The 16,039-nt window shown below is 34.7% G+C and overlaps 1 long non-coding RNA gene across 1 annotated transcript in view; it reads right to left on the bottom strand.

The window, feature by feature from the left end:
- LOC148125327 (uncharacterized) overlaps positions 1–16,039 on the bottom strand; it is a 52,899-nt gene that overhangs the window by 32,204 nt on the left and 4,656 nt on the right. The gene's annotated exons all lie outside the window — the stretch shown is intronic.

The following is a 16,039-nucleotide window of genomic DNA, read 5'->3' as shown; positions in this document are numbered from 1 at the left end:
ATTTCACTTTCTTTGTCACTTGTATTTCCATTGTTTCTTCTAATTCTACTTTCTGTTTTTCTGTTAAATTTTTGGTCATTAATTTAGTTTTTTTCTTGTTTATTTTAAGTCCTGCTACTGCTCCAAAATTCTCCAGTTCTTTCATCAGTTTTAGTCCCCTATCTATTGGTTCTTCAATAATGAAGATCATGTCGTCCGCAAATGCTTGCAATTTAAATTCCTCTTTCTTAACCGTTAATCCCTTTATATCTGAATTTTGCCTAATTCACGTTAATAATGTTTCTAATGATAATATGAAGAGCAGTGGGGAGAGTGGGCAGCCCTGTCTCACTCCTTTTTCTATCTTTATTGGGCGGGTGTGTTCCCCGTTTATTATTATATTAGCTTGTTGTGTGTCATAGATAGTTGTTATAATATTTTCAAATTTGGTACCCAGATTCAAATTATAAATTTTTTGAATTAAAAATTGCCAATTCAGATTATCAAAAGCTTTCTCTGCATCTAAAAACATGAGTGCTACTTGTCTCTCAGGGTGGGCTTCATAAAATTCTAGTACGTCTAATACTATTCTAAGATTATTCTTTATTTGCCTAGCTGGAAGGAATCCGTTTTGATCTTCATGTATATACAAGTTTAGCAGTCTTTTTAATCTGTTTGCTATAATAGAAGTAAATATTTTATAATCAGTATTTAGAAGTGAAATTGGCCTATAATTGTTTATATATCTAGGATCTGTATCCTCCTTCAAGATCAACGAAATCAACGCCCCCCTCCATAAGTCCGGCATCCTGGCTGCTAGTAAAACGTCATTAAAAACTTCCAACATAAATGGTCCAATTTGTTCTATTATTCCCTTATAGAGCTCCCCTGGGATTCCATCTGGGCCTGGAGTTTTGTTATTTTTCTGGTTATCTATTGCTGATTTCAATTCCGATTCAGTAATGTCTTTATTTAATAGTTCTGCCATTTCTTCCCCAATTACCTTATCTTTAACTTCATCTAAATAATTCCTTATTCTATCTTCACTAACCTCTTCTTTTTTGTATAAATCTTCAAAGTATTTATGAATGATTTCTTTTTTCTGTTCTATTTCCTGGTATATATCTCCCTTGCTATCTATTAACTGATATATCATTCTCTTTTCTTTCTTTCTTTTTAATTTATAAGATAGCCATCTTCCTGGCTTATTGGCATATTCAAAATAGGTTTGTCTAGTCAAATTCAAATTTGTAATCATTTTCTCTTGTTCGATTAAATTCAATTTATGTTTAGCTATATTTATCTGATTTTGCAGTTTTATATCTTTTGGAGTATTCTGTAGTAGAGTTTCTAGCTCCTTAATTCTTTGTTGTAGATTATTTTGCTGGGAATATTTTTCCTTATTTCTCTTGGCATTATAAGAGATTGTTATACCTCTTATTACCTCCTTCATTGTATCCCATATATTTTGTTTTGTAGTTTCTCCATTGTCGTTTTCTTTTATAAAAAAAATTAATTCCTCCTTTAATTTATTGATGTATTCTTTCTCTTTTATTAATTGAGTGTTTAATGTCCACCTTTTCTTTGGTTTTGCCCTACCCTTCCATATTATCTGTATTGGGTTATAGTCTGCCCATTCATTGGGAAAAATTTCCACTTCTTTTATTTCGTTTGCTATTTCCCCATTCATCCATGCCATATCTATCCGTGTCCATGTTTGGTGGGGTTTTGAATAGAATGTAAACTGTTTTTTCTCAAGATGTAGTCTTCTCCATATATCTGTCAAATTTAACTCTTTCATCATTTCCCTGCAAATCTTAGGGAGCTCTCTTTTCCCCTTTTTATTTTTCCCGCTGTTGCTGTGGTCTTTTTGATATTCAACAATAGAATTGAAGTCCCCTATAATAAGGATGTTTTTTGTTGCAATTCAACCATTTTTCCATATAGGTGTTTAAAAAACTCTTTTTGGTCCCCATTCGGGGCATAAATTACTACTAAAAGTATTGGGATGTCATTGATCCAGATCTGCAAAACCAGAGTCCTTCCTTCCGAATCCGACCATATTGGCTCTGCTTTTAAATCCTCTTTTACATATACTGCAATTCCTTTCTTTTTACACTCGTCTGCTGGTGTGGTAAATAACTTTCCTAATTTCAGGCATTCTAAATATTTTTCATCTTTCTTCATTATGTGCGTTTCTTGTAGGCATATTATATCAGCCTTTTGTTTGATTAATTTAGTTAATATCCTTTTTCTTTTAATCGTTGAATTTAAACCGTTTATATTTATTGATAGTAATTTTTTTTCTTCTCCCATTTATTTAGTTCTGTTTCGTTCTTTGGCGTGTAACAGCCCCTGTTTCTCTTCGTGTTTGTGCTTTTGTGGTTCCTTCTGTCGTTTGTTGCGAATGAGTGTCCTCTTGGTTCCCTACAGATCCGATTCTATTTTTGTGTCCACCGTATTCTTCTTGAGAATTTGTCTCCAATTCCTCCCTACTACCTTGCTCCTGCGGGCCCACCATCCGTTCATAAAAGTCCTGAGCTTTTTCCATGGTGTCTATTTTAATTTTCCTCTCTTTCCACGACACTAGCAACCCTTCTGGTATAAGCCATTTGAATGTAATTCTTTTTTGGTTTAAATAAGCTGCCAGAAATTTGTAATTGCGCCTTTGTTCCCTTACTCTTCTCGGAATCTGTTTAAGAATTATAATTTCTTTTTCTTTATAAGTTATTGTTTTATCTCTAGAAATTTTATATATCATATCACGGATACATCTTCTGGTGAATCGTATGTGAACTTCCCTAGGGCATTTATGTCGCCTTGCGTAGTTTGTATTGACCCGGTAAACTTCATCAAACTCTTTTTGGATATTATCTCTGTCCTTTTCCAAAAGACCAGACAGTATTTCTGCCATCAAGTATTCCAGGTCTTCCTCTTTTGATTCCGCCACATTTTGAAATCTTAAGTACATTGCCGCCTTGTCCATCTCTAGGAGGACCAATGAGTCGTCTATTTCTTTACTCATGTTTTTAAAATCTTCATCCACTCTTTCTAATTCCTTTTCCGTTCGGTCAGTTCTTTTTTCTACCTCTTTTATTCTAACTTTATTTTTCTCCAAGGCCTGTTGCAGTACTTCCACTTTATCCTCTACTTTAAAGATGTCTGCCTTCATTTCTGCCTTTAATTTTCCCATCTCTTCCTTCAGTTCATTAATATCTGCTCTTGTTTCCCTGTGGTTTTTAGTCATTGTTTCTTGCAGTTTTGTCAGTGAGTCCTGTAAAGTTAGAAACATTGCATGAATGCTGGCATTCAAGATGCTAGTTTGCTTCTCTATTGGTAGTGTTTCCTCTATTGCTTTTTGCGCCATGGGTGAAGTTGTTGCTAAAGTAGTTGTTATTGTGGGGTTGACCTTCCTGCCAGTTTTCAGTGCTGTAGTAGTTGTAGAAGTCATTTCCTGTAAAATTTGTTTTTGTTGTTGTACAATGCTAAGTATATTGTTCCAAATTGGCATTCAGTATTCTTAAATCTATTACTAGAATTGATCAAGGTCTATCAATCTGATAAATAACTGTATTCTTAACTAATTAATAAGATAAATCTGTATTTCACTGATTTAACTTAAATGTAAAGTAAGCTTAGTTACAAAAAATGTTGCATTCCTAAATATTCCTAGATATGTTCACACAATGCAATATATTAGACTGCAGAACTCTAAAATTGTTAATTAATCAATACCCAATATTCTTGATATCTCCCCTATATTCCCACACAAAATATAGCAATCTTTGTTATTAATAACTTAACTAAATTAATTAATCCAATATTTAACAATCTGATATAATGTGATCTACCAAGAGAAAATCAAAGAAAAAGCATAAATCAACATAACATGATATCAACTAATAGGAAGGAAGGAAGAATATTTTAAGTAAATATATGCGCACAGAGGAAAGTAAAAGAAAGAAAGAGAAGCTCTAGAAATATAATTTTTAGTTTTCACTTTTCAATTTGGGAGCTTTCACTTTAAGGACACCAGAAATGGAAGATGAAAAGCTGCTGAGTAACAGCTACGATTAAACAGCGTTCTCACTCATTCAAAGGCTTCCAATTTTTTCAATTGCCCTGATTTCCTTCAAGAGGTGGGGAAAAAAGTGTCTCCTCCAGTGGAGCAATATCCTCAAGTTCCCAGGGATTGTTTGAATAAATTGTGTCCTTTTAGTTAAGTTTGATACTTCGTTGCAGCCACCTCAGCGTTTTAAAATGCCTATGACACCGCTCTGTCTTTTTTCCCTTCCTCGATCAGCTTCGTTCTGCTTTCTGGCTCTGGTTGTAAAAGGATCTGCTCACATGCAAATGGTAACTAGATCTTTTCAGTCACTTCGTAATGCTGAATTCCTCTTTAAATCTTTGTTATTCCACCTCTCTTCTGTCTGCTGAGCCCCTTCACTTTCACTTGCAAATTTGCTTTGGCCGCTTTCTCTAAGGGCTCCCCACAATATATCACAGCCTGAAGTCAATCTGTGATCTCCCAAATTTCTTCTCAGCCACTAACTTTAATCATCACTCTCTTCCCAATGAACTTGCAAACTGTCACTCACTCTTTCCTTCACATCGGTGGCAGTCAGGACTTCGGAGCCTCCATTAACATGGGGCTATTCTTGATCGTTGGGCTCTGGAGGGTTTTCTCTTCGTTGCAGGGGGGGTTGCCTTCCCCACCTTACGATCCGAGTTTCCCCCACACCGGCACGGGTCTCTCCAGGACTCGAGCACCCCGAAAGATCGCACCAAACTCAAGAAAATGTTAGCTGAAACCGCAGGGATTTCTGCCCCTCTGCTCGTCCTTGCCTTGCCACCGGAAGCACTCCGACATTGTCGGACAAGCTGCTGATTAACAAGGTAGCTGTGAAAATCAAATCCACATGGAGCTTATTGAACTTTGTCTGATGAAGGACAACAATGAGAATTATAAAGTACCACTTTTGTCAGCTTGTGTCTTTTCATTTACCTTTAAAAGGTACATCTCCTATCCATTGCCAAATATCCTGTTGAGTTACTGGGAACAAAGTAGTGGTGGTATTCAGCAGGTTCTGACCAGTTCTGGAGAACAGGTAGTAGAAATTTTGAGTAGTTCGGAGAACCGGCAAATACCACTTCTGACTGGAGATTTTACAGTATCCTTCCCCTGCCATGCCCACCAAGCCATGGCCACAGAACTGGTAGTAAAAAATTTTGAATCCCATCACTGGAACAAAGGTTTAGAGTATTCTGGGCAAATAAAGTCAATAAAATCTGTTTCTGGGAGAGCTGCTTACACAATTAGCAAATGTCTATATGGACAATATGGATTACATTAATGATTACCCTTTTTCAATATCCAGCACTGCAGGATTTCTCTGCCCTGTAAGGCAATGGTAAACAAATCTCCACAGTGTTCCTTCAATCTAATTATGAGCAGACTTGGTGGTGGTTTTGTGAGATAATACATATAGATGGTATAAATTTCAGATAAAAAAATATGAAAAACAGACTGATGTGAATCAGATGGGAGTTTCACCAGTATAATTTGTCCTGTTTTGATCTTAGCCCTAATTAGGCTTGATCTGATACTATCCATTGATCAGGAGCATCGACTTCACAGCTGAGATAAGCTTCATTCTTTCTCAATCTTTTAAATTTCTATTGAAATCAATTGCACAAAAATATTCTTTTTGATTATATATGAAAATGTACATGCTATATACTCTTCCATTTATTCTCTGAAAATAAGAACATTGTGGGGTTGATCTTTGTGACCGGCTAACCATAAAACTGATCTCAATGTAATTATATTTATCCATCTCCAAATTCCACCTGTTGAACAGCTACTATATTTCCTATTGAATATGGTGATTTTAAAAAAAAATCATATGATCACCACTATATTCCCTGGTACCAGAGTGAAGGTTTTAAAGCTACAAGGTGGACAATGCACATTTCAACAACTGCAATACCCTCATACAGTGACCTTTAGACAGCACTGTAGTAATCAATACTTGCAGGACTGCCAGCCTTGCTGCAAATAAAAACACTTACTTGGTTTTTATTGTGTTTTCATTCATTTTACAGACTGGGCCAGTTATTAAACCTGAGCATATTTCTAGGACTTACCATCCAATTTCTAGAAATGGTGCCAGGAAACAAAGGTTCCTGAGATTCTAAAGCAGCCCTGGGACAGCAACAAATTAGATGTAAGCCCTTTTAACCATTCAGTTGCTCATTAATACATTCAAACCCATCACGAACATTGGAAGATTCAGTTCAGCCATAGTATTTATGCAGTTATCCTAATCCTTATGCTTCCTTTTCATGTTAAAGGTATGTTTTTGTGTTGTCCTTTCAATAAATCTAGCATATTAATATTAGGGACACATACAACCTGATAAATGAATGTGCCAGAATTATCCCTGGTACAAATATCCTGAGACTGCTTCATTTTTTGTTCAGCATTTTTTCTGTAAAATGTGGTTACACTGCTTAGGTCCTCTAGCTCTGTTGTGTCCTACATCAGTAAATATAATGGTAGCAGAAGTAATCAAGGCTCTTCTAGGGGGTAAAATGAGATTCAGTTTGTTTTATTGATATTCATTTTGTAGAAATATTTGTAGCATAGAGTTAAATCTTCTTGTAGGAATGCTACCTATCCTTTGGAATCATTCTAAAACTATAAATCTTCAGTTTGCTAAGAAGTGTTACTGCCAGTTAGTGTGGACTGTATTCTTGATTTGGGCACCTGGGCACCTACAGCACCATTTCCCCATTCATTCTTGGACCAGTTAATCAAAATCAATGTTTTAGGTAGGATCCCATTCAACAATTGGCCAAAATGACTATCTTATGGTGATGTCCCTTCTATTCTTGTAAATATGACTAAATCAGTGTCAGGAATGATATTTAGGTTCTTGCTGTATACTGTATACATCAATCATTGGATGGAAAATGTGCAATACCCTTTCTCTGATTGGTGGTAGCCACCTGTAGGCAATAATGTGATTGTGTTTTTCTCTACTACATGAAATAGTACTGAGCCATGCAGACAGATGCTAGTGTAATGTGCTGGAACAGATCAATATATTGAATCTCATCCCCTTCTGTGCCTGTAAGAGAATCATGTTCTTTTCATCACTCCTTCCCTAAACAATTACAAGCTTCCATCACTATCTATCACTTGCAGTTGTAAGCTAGGACCCTTTTTAGTTTAAACACTCTCCCTGCCTTAGTAACACCTCATCTTAGAAAATCCTTTCTCTCAGCATGAGTCATGTTTTCAGAACTGTGAGTCCTGATAGTGGGTGAATGATCCAGTGCAATTTAGATTGAACTTTGTACTAAAAAATTGTGGAAAATATCCCTTCTTGTCCTGAAATCCCATAACATCGGGAAATTTCAGATGGGGAAAAAACAGATCTCTCAATAAATCAAACCTTAAAGTATAGCAATATAATACCCAGAAGTTCACCAACCTGATTGAAAAGATCAATGTGGATGTTTTCACTGTTCTTGGAATTATGTAACCATAATATGTACATACGACTGACAGACCTTGTTTTGGATTTTCTGTGGCTCAACACTATAACACTGTTACCTAATCATAACACTGCCACTTATCCATGGCACAGACATAATTTGATGTCATAATATTGTAGAACTTTAGCAACGTTTACAATAATGTAGCTGCTTGCCTTAGTTCTGAAATAGATAGCTGGAGATGATGGATGGATAGATGGATGGATAGATAGATAGATAGATAGATAGATAGATAGATAGATAGATAGATAGATAGATAGATAGATAGATAGACGGACAGACAGACTGACAGACACCCCTAAACTTTCATGTTTTGCATGGAGCTAGAAAATATGGGCTTTCCTATAACATACCATTGTCATTGTATACAAGTAGGCATTGATAAAACTGTAAACATTTGGTTATCCACCCAATTATTTAAAAAAGCAAAACAGCATAGGTTAGGATTCTATAGAAATACAGAAATTTAAATTCTATTGATTTATACGAACATTGATTACTTTTTTTGGCTTTTAGTCCTTGTAAGTCCGATATGTCATTTTGTTAAAGCTGAAAGTTTGCAGATGCTATTTTGCCTATAACAAGATACTTTTCCAAAAAACCCCACAAAGTCCTAATTTCTTAATACCTTTTCAAAATAAATCAGTGCTTGAAAAACTAATATGGATCTTGCTTTGATCTGATTTGACTCTGTATAATATAATAAAGTAAGAATTGTAAAAATACAACAGTTGTTTTTATGTCCGAGATAGACAGTTGATGATGATGATAGATAGATAGGTAGGTAGATAGACAGACAGACAGACAGACAGATAGATATAAGGATTATATGATGCAACAAAATGAAATCAGAGGCAGAATGTTAACATCTCCTTGTAGTGTACTAATTTAACAATTTAATATATGATCCTTTTTCAGATTTATAAGCAATTCAGACCAGATCTTTGACATTACATTCCTCTTCAATGCAATGTGTGAAGGTTGTCACTTCAGCATAATTATTCTACGTGAAATATAATGTACGCAACATTAAAAAAATGTTTGTAATGGCCTAAAATTTTTCAGGTCTGTAAAATTTATAGCAAAAATTTTAATGAGTTCTTCTTCAGTATGACCATCAATACAAATTGACTTCCCATTGCCCAGCATGTCTTGGCAAGGACAAAACTTCATCCTCCTTGGAGACCACACTCAGAAATGTTTCAATATATGCCGTCACTATAGGACATGGATGGCATTTACCTGTAATATGAAGTATGTACTATGAATATGTACTATGAAGGTATGTCTCTGCTTATTAGGAGATCTGTAGTTATTCCTTTGCACATGTTTAAAGTTTTGTTTTGATATTTTTAAAGCAATTTTTGTTTTTCTTCAGAAAGACTCAAAACAGGATTTGAATAATATTAATCATTGTTTACTGGAGAGATAAATTTGTGTCTGTTCTTCAATAAACTCTAAAAAATGTATGCCTTTCTTTAAAAATGCCAAAGGCTGATTCTAATCTAAGGATTCTTTTTCCTGCATTTAAGGTGCTGATCTTTAAACTCCAAAAACTTAAATCCTTCTTACAATTAGCACCAGGGTTAGTTGTCTGGTTTTCCAAATGCTCAAAATATGGTTTTATTTAAAATATAGGTTTACAGTCAATGAATAAACATAAAACCAGTAATATGCCCCACTACTCCCATTCCTTATAAATTGTGTGCTGGAAAACTACTGAAACATTAGAAGTATCAACTCTGCATTTTTTTTTTGTCTTGTTGACCATTAGGTCATTAGGAGACAGGATGTTTCCTCTTTGATTTTTGTTCAATCTTTTTGTCCCAAATCATGTGTCCTGCAATCTTAGACTTCTGCAATTACACCATGTCCACCATATTGTTACTATGAGTACAGTAAGCTGGGAAATTATTTAGAATACTAATAATCTTTAATAAATCTTGCTTTTCCTATCTTCAATATGTGTACAGACACTGTTAATATATTGGATCAACTCCCATACATCTATCTTGCTAAATATGGGAAATTATTCTGGGAAATTCCCAGTGAATAAACTGGGAAGTTGCCTCAAATATTTTCTTACAGTATATTACTATATTTTAGGCAACGTAGGAACTTTTCTGCCCTTCCACTCAAAGTCATGTTTGAAGGAAGCAGGCATCAAGTTTATCGAGTGCCCTTGATATCTTACCTGATTGACATAAAATATTAATCTTCAATATTTTAAGATTACTTCATGGCACAGAAAGAAAATAAGGCTCAATCTTTATAAGTCCCAAGGCACTTACAAATTGATAGGTTAAAGCAAGTCTTGAAGGACTACATGAAAAACAGCATAGAAGTCATTATTAGAAAGATCTATGTGAATTTTCAGGAAATTGCCTTTCATAGGAAAAGGTTACACTTTAATGGGTCACTGTGAGCAAAGATAAATATTCCATAGGGATAGATATTTTGTAATAAAATTGTCATTTGATCCCTTTTTTTTTGGGGGGGGGGGACATGCAATTTGTTGTATGCTACAATTGTTGCCTTCTTACTTGCCATGGGAAAAATCGTATCCTGAACAAGGATGGCAACAATAAGCTGCTCCTGGATAAAGAATAGAATATCATCTGCTATTTATATTACTCATAAAATGAGACAAGGGCAGAGGTGGCAGGGGTTCTGACCAGTTCTGGAGATCCAGTAGCAGATATTCTGAGTAGTTTGGAGAACCAATAAATGCCACCTCTGACTGGAGACTTTACAGTTTCCTTTCCCTGCCATTCTCATCAAGCCACGCCCATAGAAACGGTAGTAAAAAAAATTTGAATCCCACCACTGGGCAGAAAGAGGCAATGTTATACAGGTAGTACTTGCTTCTGATGTAAAATCTCTACCTTACAAATAACTCTGGTTACCAGTAAGCTTCCAGGTGCTATTAAAGTTGCTGAATGTCACCATAAATCCTTCATGGTTTAAGATTAGGATACCTCTCTTTATCTCTTTGTATTACTTTGGACTATTCTCCAGTGATTAATAAGCCCATATCTAACACAGTTTTTAGAGCAGAAGGCAGAGATCATTGATCTCAAAAGTCTTCTAGGTCTTCACATCTGGCCCAACCTTTTGTTTTGTGATAGCAACCTAGTTGAAAATTACAGACCAATCTCCTTATGCTGCGTCACCTGTAAAGTCATGGAATCAATTATTAACCAATCCATTATCCTCCACTTAGAAACAAACAACCTACTCTCCAATAAACAATTTGGTTTCAGGAAAAAACTATCCTGTAATCTGCAACTCTTACACTGCAAAAACATATGGACTACACAACTCGATCAGGGCAAAGCAATAGAGGTAATCTACATAGACTTCTGTAAAGCCTTTGATTCAGTGGTACACAACAAACTACTCCTAAAATGAAAATCTTACGGTACCTCTGGGCACCTGCATTCCTATCCAGCAGACAACAAATGGTCAAAATTGGGAGTGTCCTATCAAATTCTGTACCTGTCAATAGTGGTGTCCCCCAAGGCAGTGTTCTAGGACCAACTCTCTTCATACTCTACATAAATGACCTCTGTGATCATATTAAGAGCAACTGCGTTCTTTTTGCTGATGATGTAAAGCTGTTCAATACCACAAACAATACTACTACCCTTCAAAAAGATCTTGACCATGTATCAGAATGGTAAAAAAAAATATGGCGACTTCAAATCTCAACAAATAAATGCTCTGTCTTACATATTGGCAAAAAAAATCAGAAAATAAAATACAAGCTGAATAGTCAAGATCTTGTTGATGATCCAAGCTTTGTAAGGGACCTTGATATACTTATCTCTAATGATCTAAGTGCTAGAGCCCACTGTAACTACATGGCCAAAAAGGCATTAAGAGTTGTTAACCTAATCCTACATAGCTTTTTATCTGGTAATATCACACTACTAACTAGAGCATACAAAACATTTGCAAAACCAATACTCGAATACAGCTCATCAGTCTGGAACCCACATTACATATCTGATATTAGCACAGTTGAGAAAGTCCAGAAATATTTCACAAGAAGACTTCTCCACTCCTCTACTCATTGGAGAATACCTTGTGCCACCAGATTTGAAATTCTAGACCTAGAAAACCTTGAATTACACCGTCTTCGATCTGATCTAAGTATGGTATATAAAATCATACATTGCAATGACTTACCTGTCAATGAATACTTCAGCTTCAACCATAACAACACAAGAGCACACAATAGATACAAACTCAAGGTTAGCCGCACCAAATTTGATTGCCAGAAATATGACTTCAGCAACAGAGTGGTCAATGTCTGGAATACTCTACCTGACTCTGTGGTTTCTTCCCCAAACCCCAAAAACTTTAACCTTAGACTGTCTACTATTGACCTCAACCCTTTCCTAAGAGGTCTTTAGGGGGCGTGCATAAGCGCACCAACGTGATTACCGTCCCTGTCCTATTGTTTCTTTTATTTTTCTTAAATGTACCCATTTCATGTATTCATAACTATGTATATACTTATACCTATTATCTTGTAAGCGATTGACAAATCAAATAAATAAATAAAAACTTATGTTTTGGGTTGTCTTTAAACAAACTGGCATCTGCCAATTTGCTTCACAGATGGAGGGACAGCTGGAGAGGCTTTGGGGGTAGTTTGATCTGAAGGACTGGCAGAACATTAATAGTTATTTCTAGCATCTTATTGTATATAACAAAACATCCAGTTATCAGTTGGAACTGTGAGGGTTAAAAGGAAGGTAAGACAATGTATGCCTTAGCAACAATAGATCAGAATGAGTCTTGCTGTAGACAAAAGCTTGGATCAATTGTTTTCTAAATCACAAATACAGATGCATACAGAATGGCTATTAATGCTTGCAGTTAATTTCCAACTCTATATTGAAAAGCTGCACTAGCAAAGCAGTTATAAAAGTGAAATATACAGGTTGTTGAAATGATATTTTCCCTTTATTATTATTATTTGTTTCTTTGTTTAAATTGCTGTTGCTAGGATTATTCCCAAATTCTGGTCACTGGAAATCGAATAACTATGTTACAGTGGCTCATACTACAGCTTTATACTCTTTCCAGCACTTATTTTAAATTTTTTAAAGCAGTAATTTCTCTTGAGGGACCAAAAAGCCAAAAGCCATGATGCATATTAGAGACACGTATATCTAAATATATGAGAAAGAAACCAATTAAGTAAAGGAATAAAAGCAGAATAATTTATTTTAGGATATTTATATTCTCAAAGGATTCAAAACTACTGACAAACTCTTTATAGAAAATGTTTATTTCAATAATATTTGAAAGATCTTTTGAATTTAGAATAAGCCATTGGGTATTCTTCAATGCTACACATTCAAATAGGCTTAATTTATTAAAGCACTAAGATTCTCACATGCAGAATAAATGATCAAAGCTGTCAGAACAATGCTTTCCAGCATCATAGCATTGTGACATTTGGTACCAAATTAACCAAGATTCAAATAAAAATAATTTACAAGCCCCAATATTTTCTTTAAATTACATTAAATTGAAGTCTTAGTGGAAAAAATACTATAAATAATTTACACAGTAAGGATATGAAAGATTTAAAAATATTTATTATTATGACTAGTGAATTGAAAGCTATTGAGATAGCTATACAGTCTTGTATATTTGGACCTTTTTAGTGCTAATCTATAACATTCAATAACATACCTACAAGTAGGTCAGAATGTATTTACCCTTTTAGTATTAGAAAGATATTTTATATATCTATAAAGTATATTGATTCAAGGTTTCTTAAACAATGCATTAAATGGCTTGTGGGCTGTTTCCAGGGCCAGTTTCTAGACAGAAATGTATTCATTTAATCAATTGCATGCAAGCAACATTTCCAGCATCTTATTCTCAATTTGTATATATTTCGTTTATGGATTTGAAGTGGTTAGGATACAAGAGCCACTGAGCTTCAGCACTAGTATTTCTTTAAAATCATTCTATGTAATGGAAGTGGTACTGAATTGTTATAGGCGTTTCTGAATAAAGTTATTTAATATTAGGTTCTCTGTCGTATTTTCATTTCTAAAGTTGTCCACCACTGCATCCATTCTGCATTTTAATTTCACTGTTTCCATTAAAAATAAAAAAAGAAGTGTCTTCAAAAGAGGTGGCAAAAACACATTTTGTGTACCAAACTATCTTAACTGTAGATATCTTCATGTCACCTGCTATATAAACTGAAATAAACTTTTGCCACTTAATTTGTTACATAAATTACTTTTTTTAACAAAATGAAAGCCTCTGATTATCCAGTCAGCATTAGAGATAGAACAAAATTTAACTTGCAATTATGTTTATATTTTGGTAGTAGTATACAGTACTGTATACTGTATTTATATTAATGGATTCCATTCATAATCTTGGATTTTTGATAATGCACAGATTAGATACAGCAAAGAATATTATCCAGATTTTTTTAAAAAAATAAAGAAATGAAATATTAACAGAAATATCATAGCCATAACTCAATATCTGCACCTATTTGACTTTATTTCTTCTTTATTGGAACTCATAGCTACCCACTAAGAATGGCACCACAAATAATAGCCATCATGTCTCCATGTAAATTAATTGGACAGGCAGAATCTATGTATGTTGTTATGAGTGGAGTTATTTCAAAATAGGTTTTCATAGAAGCTCTTTGTGTGCGGGGTACATTTTATATCAATATGGCACTACAAAGTCCGTTTGTCTCACTCAAACCCTTTGCATTATTTTTCTCAAGCACATCTAGGAGCATGAAGAGACTTTGGCATTTGCATTGAAGCCTCCTCCTCTTATACACACATAGAAACCTCCCCTCGTGACTCTAATGATTTACTAGAAGCTTTCAAGGAAATGTTTGTATACAGAAAACTCTGGATAGTTTAACAGAATAGCAGAGCTGTAAGGGACCTTGTGGCTCTTCTAATCCAACACTCTGTTCAAGCAGGAAGCTCTACATCATTTCAGACAAATGGTTGTCAAATCTCTTCTTAAAAATCTCCAGTGTTGGAGCATCCACAACTTCTGGAGGCAAGTCGTTCCACTGATTAATTGTTCTAACTGTCAGGAAATTTCTCCTTAGTTCTAAGTTGCTTCTCTCCCTGATTAGTTTCTATCCATTGCTTCTTATCCTGCCTTCAGGTGTTTTGGAAAATACATTAACCCCTACTTCCTTGTGGCAGCCCATTAGATATTGGAACAATGCTATAAAATCATATTTTGGAAAAGCTCTCTGGAACCATGAAAAATTAAGTTGGTTTCTTTAAAAGCACTTTACAATAGTGCTTTTAAAGAGACTCCTTTCTTCAAAACTTTTGTGTTTATAATGCATAGTATTGCAGTTCTCAAATCACACCAGAAAGCACACCATGACAACCAAAACAACAAAAATTAGCAACTGGGTCTGGAACAATGTTTACCACTATGGTACATTTCTCCCAGATTAAGGAATAATGAATGAGAAGAAATTGTGGCTGGATGGAACCTGTTTTGTTAACCAGCCCCCCATTCCTAAAAATTGTCTTTGCCTGCAAGGATTTATATGAAGATCAAATGCTTTGTGGAATATTTCACATTCAGCACTTGTATTTCTTGACTAAACTGACTTTAGAGGTCTTCACCAAAATGAAACAGTATTTAATACATATGATTTTATTTACAGTATTGTGCTATAATCTTCTAATGAAGATCTTTTATTGGCTTCAATCATGGTTGTTACCTCAACCAAAGACAGAAAGTTGATCATCTTCTTGAATTTATAGAGCTAACTAAAGCCAACAAAATCAGTACACCTATAGAAATCAACTTCCTAAAGCAAACTGCAAATAGTGAGCCCATTCTGAGATAAACATAAAATATTTGAAAGTTCTTGTATTTGGACACATATCACCACAATGCCAAAACCAGACATTACTGCAGCAGAATCCTAAATGGGAAGGTCAGTATATTAAGTAAATGGGATTGGAGTACAATAAAGACAGTGGCCACTCCATATTAGAGAGTGTTGCAGTCTTAGTTGCAACAGCAAGCCCAGTTGAAAATTTATATAGATATAGATCAGTCAATGAGGGATGTATTCAGATTTTCCACCTGGACAAAACTACATGCAGAATAAAGCATAAACGCAGCTTAATTATGTTGAGATGCTTGAGAAGAAGAAAATAATACCTATTAAAGAGCAAACACATTGCTAAGTCTTTGCGTAGAAATTGATAATCCTCCAAGAAACATAGGAATTGTTGACTGTTATAGAACTAATATGAAAGATTGTTCGAGAGCCAATTGAAAATAGCTTGATAGAAAACGTTTCTGTCTGATATGAGCAACAACATATTTTAAAAATGAGAAAGTACAAGAAATTATTATCTGGATTTGTGAAATTTGTGAAAAGTTTATATTGCATGAATTTTCAAAGATTACTTCGTTTTCTCCATAGTAATAAATCAAGGTTATATTC

Source organism: Pseudonaja textilis, chromosome 7 (assembly GCF_049901715.1).
Source record: "Pseudonaja textilis isolate UNSWEBS1 chromosome 7, rPseTex1.2, whole genome shotgun sequence".
In the NCBI taxonomy this organism is placed as follows: domain Eukaryota; kingdom Metazoa; phylum Chordata; class Lepidosauria; order Squamata; family Elapidae; genus Pseudonaja; species Pseudonaja textilis.
The sequence above is the reverse complement of the archived record's forward strand: the minus strand, read 5'-3'. Positions and strand labels throughout refer to the sequence as shown.